Source organism: Nothobranchius furzeri, chromosome 12, assembly GCF_043380555.1.
Source record: "Nothobranchius furzeri strain GRZ-AD chromosome 12, NfurGRZ-RIMD1, whole genome shotgun sequence".
Lineage (NCBI taxonomy): Eukaryota > Metazoa > Chordata > Actinopteri > Cyprinodontiformes > Nothobranchiidae > Nothobranchius > Nothobranchius furzeri.
In genome coordinates, this window is record NC_091752.1 from 38,385,112 (window position 1) to 38,391,111 (window position 6,000).

Consider the following 6,000-nt stretch of genomic DNA (forward strand, 5'->3'; position numbering starts at 1 on the left):
CCAAACGACTGTCACAGAAAACAAATTATACCGAACTCATCCACACGAACAGATCTATGGGATTCAGCACACTAGTAAACACTGGCAGAATCACATTAGTGACCCATGCTTTCACGTAGAGGCATGCACTTTCTGGGGGAGAAATCTTAGGTGCACAAACACCCACTCTGATCAATATCACTCTCTATCCGGGAGTAATCAATTTTCATTGCAGTTGGGTCAATACCCCTGTCCACGCTGTATTCTGATCATCAATAGCAAAATCGATAAAAATCACTCGTTAATCCTGAATTAACATCGATCCAGGACGCCCTGCTTTTGCAGTTCCACGGCGGCGGAGTTACCTGGCAGTAAATCGTCACGGCGGCCCCTGTGCAGCTGAGGAAAGGTCACAAACCGAGGAGCTCCGGGAAAATAACGGACATGTCTCTTCTATCGAAAAGCAACACATTTCGTCTCCGGCGGGTGGCGTTATGTTCCCAGATAGTGTCATCTGATTGCTCTAAGTGGTGTCCTCATCCTGTTGCTGTATCGTTTTTACTACCGCTTCCTGTCGCTGAACTTTTTAAAGACGGGACTTTCACGTGACTTTGTCACGGGTCAGATTCATGATTCCCACTAGTTTATTTCTGTCTTGCAAATTTAAAGACATTTTCCAATTTACTAAATAGGTTTGTGTCCTTCTAGTGGCCCCAGACGATGGAACCATTCCCAGCCATGAATCTGGGAACAACAAAACGAAGATACATGACCTGTAACTCGTGCGCTGTGGTTTGACGTTGCTGGCACGTAGAAAAGTGGATGAATAATTGAAACCACATGGGCACAAAAGAAAAAAAACACACAAACTTCATGCTGGAGGCCAAGGAAACTAAACACATTAGAGAACGAGAGCTGCACTGAGCCACCTGCGTTGTTCTGGTCCTCACCCAGAACTTCTGCTGCTTTCTATTTTAAATAAAGTTAAATTTGTAGTTTTTTCTTTTGGGATTAAAGGTCAAAAACACTGATTAATGGCTCTGTCATTTAATCTGTCTAACACCAAGGATTACAGTTATAATCCCTCTGATATAATAAATCAGTGCAACATCTAAGGGATTTGAAAAGATTCTGTTCCAAATAAACAAAGACGGATCCGAGAAGAAAAAAAAAGCACGTAAAGCGAGCTGATGTTGAAGCTGCAGCAGAGCTGGAGATGGTAGGAAAAGAAAATAAAAACGAACCAAAAAAACGGACCCAAAGCTTCCCTCCCTCCTGCTCTCAGGGAGGTAACGTGAAGGTAACAGAAACCATTCACCGTGGACGCGCTTATCCAGACAGACTAGATTTGTGTGTGTTTGTTAGAGGGGGAGTTTGAGGCGTGTAGATTGAATCCTGTATCCCCGGGGAGCCTAACTACCTCTCCATCTCTCCAACTGGCCCTCTGCAGAGGGAGATTGGTAAAGAATTAGGAAGAAGGAAGGAAAACCAGCCAGAGCAATGCCACCGAGGCTGCAGCACAGCTCAACAGCTCCCTCTATCGGCAGCTGGAAAAGCACCACATTCACTCCCCCCACTTCTCCGTCCATTATTTCATTCACTTCTTTCTTCCAGCTCCTTGTGGGTTTTACAAGTGTCTGGCTCGTGAAAAGGAGCAGCAGCAGCTGCCTACAAAACACCCAAATTCCATCTTAAATGGGTTATACTATCAGTGTTTGAATCAATATAGTTCATTCCTCCACACAAGGTTGTTTTTTCTTTGTTTTGGTAAAAAAAAAAATAAAAAGCCTGTCCTAATTGTTTCCAAAATGTGAAAATATGTCCCTGATTTATTTCAATTACGCCACGCTGAGTCTGGATATAAAAATCTAAACCTGAGAAATGTTACAAGGGGATAGAGGAAAGGTTTAGGGAGGGTTTCTGCTGAAATCAATGTCAATCAAAGCGACACAGAGGCTTAAAATTTACACAGAGCATAAAAGAATCAGTGGTGTGTTCATACACTCTAAAAACTGCTGGGTTCCTTCAGTATAACTCAAATGATGGGTTAATTTGATGGGTTTAAAGAAACCTTTGTTGTTTGGGTCATTCAACAAACATGATGTTTAGCTTCATTAACATTAATTATGGCATTTTGCACAGACATATTTAGCCAAATATTACTGGTGTAATTAAATTTTTAATGTTTTCCACCTTTTGGTAGCTTTAAGGTCAAAACTAGTCAAGTTAAACACATTTTTGATGAGAAGTCTTAATCCAACAACAAAATCCTGCTAGCAACCCATCTGCCTTGTCCATATCTGACCCAGTGCTGGTTACCTACATGACCCAGATCGGGTTGTTTTCTATCCAGTGATGCACCAGGATACGGGCCGGTGATCAGAATCAGCCATAAACTGCTCATTAATCTGTTTTTTATTCCCTGGTCTGTGAACACACAGTAGACAAGGAGCGATAACGAATCTGACGGTTTCACGAGTCTGCTAAATGAGTCGTTGACACAAAATGACAAATTCTATTTTGAGGTTTCACTTCCAGAATCATAATTTTCAAGTTACTCAAGATTTAAAACGTCTTTGAGATTTACTGGCGTCCGCAGGTCAGATAGGACATCAGAAGTCTAAAACAGAATCTGGAGTTTTAACCCAAACCGTAAAGAATCATGATTCAGAGTCTGACTCCGATTTCTCGGCCATACAGAACACAACATGTTATATTAACAGTGTTTCCTGAAACAGCTCGTACAAAATGCAACAAATCTGGCAACATTTGTGTGCAGCTCCTCGCCTGAACATCATCTGATATCCCACTTTGATCTGTCACCCAACCCAGGTTTCAGCTAAACCCAAAGAAGTGTGGCGACGACACTAGAGCGTCTGTCTGCTAGATGATCGCTTCCACAGAAGCTCACTCCCCTGCTGGATCTGCTCACCCCTCAAATATCTAAAGTGAAGTCGGGCAGCTTCTGGTTTAGTCATAAGGGAGCAAGACCAAACAAATACTGCTTCTATGGAAGTCACGCTGTCCTCGTCTCACGTCACCTTTGCTCCCTGAATCTGTTGTTTCACCCTCGTCTCCTCTCTTCTCAGCGCCCGACCCTCGCTTTATGACTGAAACGGAGAACTCAGTGAATTAAGTTTTCACATGTATGTACACGAGTCGCAAAAGAGGCCCATTCCAACTCCACAAAAGGACATTTCTTCCAGTGATGTGTCACTAACCACAACGTCAACTTCCAGAAGAAGCAAAATGGGGAATTCTTCATTTCCTGTGCAACGCCGTGTCTGAAGTTTAGTATTTACAGACTGAGTGCTGCGAGAATGTGGGATCAAAGCACACTTCTGAGCTTTTCATTACTGCAAACACACACCCTCAGTGAAAGGTCTGGATATTCTGCGCCTCAGCTGATGAAGGCTTTTGTGCAAGCAGCCAAGCAGGGCCTGGATGCTGAGAGCCCCCTGGTCGAATAAAACACAACAGCAGCAAATGATTCTCTCAATGGCTCCCAGAAGACCAGAGAACTGGGGGGGAGTCAGGGAAGAAATGGAGAGAGGGGAGTGAGGGGAAAAGGAGGAAGGGGTGATACATTTTCATGAAGCAACAGTTTGGGGGAGAAGAGTTGGAGATGAACTAGAAAGACTAACATCTCTGAGAGCACAGCGCCGAACTGCAGAGGTCATCATTCTGCACAGATATCTCACTTTTGCGCGGAATGAGAGTTGCGCACGGGTGAGGTTTCCTATGAGGTGATGATGTGATGTGGCTGAGCGCGGACTGGGTCCGACTGAGGCAGCAGGAGCTCTGGCTCGTTATTAACATCTAATCTGACCAAATCATTTACTTGAGGGACTCAGATTTCATCATTTTAATTCAAAAATGAAAGAAAAAACACTTTTCTTTTTATTTTAAAACAGGAGAAATTTAAATGTACTCGTTTGGAATTAAGTCTAAACTTTCTGGTCTTCCCTCATCAGAAACGCGTCACTGTTGTCTCCAAAGTGGAGAAAGGTTTAGTTCATCCTGTAAAAACACACCAGGCCTTTATGCTGAGGGAAAAGTTGTGCGTCGCCGTCGCGGGGAGCCGTGCGGCACCGAGGGAACGGCTGGATTCAAACGCAAACCCGATGACGCGCAAATACATGCACATATCAACAATCCCTGCGCCAGGAAAAACACGCAAAATGCGATCTATGTTTAGAGGAATTTCAACGGCCGTTGGGCTGGAGGACTGAAGAAAGTCTGGGTTGTTACCAGCCGGAAGCCCGCAAACTGTCACCGCGGATGCGCAAGGGAGATCTGAGGGATGCCTTCATGCTCATTTAATATTTCAGTCACAAACAAAACACTAATAGTTAAAGAATCCCACATTAATTAACCAAATGACTGTAAAGCACCCGGATCTCTCTCCACATCTCACTTCGTCCTGCGCCCCTTTTTGCGCTCCAAGTCTCTCAGCTGCGCAGAAACGCGCAGGGAGGACCCACCAGAGAGGAGATGAGACCAGCTGAGTGTTGCTGATCCGAATGCAGAATCTCACACTTTAAACTCACCTCGGTAGTGAGAGGTTCCGCGCGCAGATCCCCGTCTCTCCAAGGAAATGTCCCCTAAACATTCAGCCCAGCAGGAAGCACAGTCACTTCTCCCACCAGATGTCCAACACATCCACTCAGTATAACCCACTCAGAGTTATTTATTCTGTTTCTGTGCGCTGGAGGAAGGAGAAGATGGAAACCAAACGCGTATCCGCTGCTGGAATGCAGAGGCGCAAAAGAGAAAAAGAAAATCAACCCAAAGAAGAAAAAAACAAAAAGAAAAAACAACTGAAGTCAGAAGAGACGCAAAAAAATATCACACGACAGTCCAGAGATCGAAGTGATGGAGAGAAGCGAAGGTGGTGGTGAGGAGGTGGGTGTCTGGGGCGGCTGAGGGAGAAGAAAGGGGGGAATCACCCTAGCATCCCTCCCGTCTTCGGTGATCAAATCCCGTACCGTCAGCGCCGTTTATCCGTCCTCCCTCCAAGAGGCTCAGAAGCATTGTGAGGGAAAGTGAGGGCAGCAGCAGCAGCGAGGGGAGGGAGGGAGGGAGGAGGGGGGGAGGACGAGAGTGTCGCTGCCGATGGAGGGCGTTGGAAACTAGACTAACCCTCTCTCACCCCTCACTAACCCTCTCTCTCTACATATTTGAACTTGCTGCGGTTTATATTCGGTATTTCATTTCTAACATTTATTTGGCTCCATAGCTGCTTGCAGGGCGGCAATGAAAGGCACAGCAGCCCAGAACTCAGACCTGTCGCCTGGTTAGGGTTTAATTAGGATTATATTGATTTATAAAAGGATCCTGAAGATCCTCTTTTTTATCCCATCCTTAACAGCCGAGAGTCCGGGACTGCCCCGCAGGACGGGGAGTTCAAGCAACAGTTGCTCTTTCCTGATTGGTCCAAAAGCCGCTTCCAGCCACAGCAGGAGCAACAGTAGCGTCTCCTGAGCAGCCAATGAGAAGAGGAGAGGGAGGGGGGCTGCCGAAAGGGCGGAATCATGAGCTGCTATTGGCCCAGTTAAAGTCCGTTTTAATTGCTAACGCAGCCAATAGGAAGGAAAGGAGCAGAAACAGGAAAAATCAAATGTAAATGAGACAGGAGGTGATGCATGAGCTTCTACTTCTCAGCAACTAGGTGGGTGGGATGTATTTTATCAAAATGTTTATTTGGATTTTTTATTATGAGAAAATTTTTGTTTTTCAATTTCATTAACTTTTCTTTATTTATTTAGGTGTCATTATAAAGGCCTGCAGCATGTATTATTGTTCTGCCATAAAAGCCACGGATGAGCACCAGAACACATCTGGTTCTGAGAAAACCCCCTTCGGTTTGCACTTTCTTTTAAAATTCAACATGTCTCGTTGTCCTTGCTGTTTAATTGCCTGGCCTTCATTAAAGAGACTCAGATACCAGCTTAATGATGCCCAGACAATGACAGTAAAACTCATAATACATTACAATAATTATCGTTTTCATAACTAATT

The 6,000-nt window shown here is 44.7% G+C and overlaps 1 protein-coding gene across 2 annotated transcripts in view; it reads right to left on the reverse strand.

The window, feature by feature from the left end:
* cdh11 (cadherin 11, type 2, OB-cadherin (osteoblast)) overlaps positions 1-5,026 on the reverse strand; it is a 122,584-nt gene extending 117,558 nt beyond the window's left edge. For both annotated transcript variants that reach the window (XM_070542593.1, XM_015945033.3), the window contains exon 1: positions 4,530-5,026. The gene's annotated coding sequence lies outside the window, so the exon portion shown is untranslated. The remainder of the gene's footprint in view (positions 1-4,529) is intronic.
* Between the last annotated feature and the right edge of the window lie 974 nt (positions 5,027-6,000).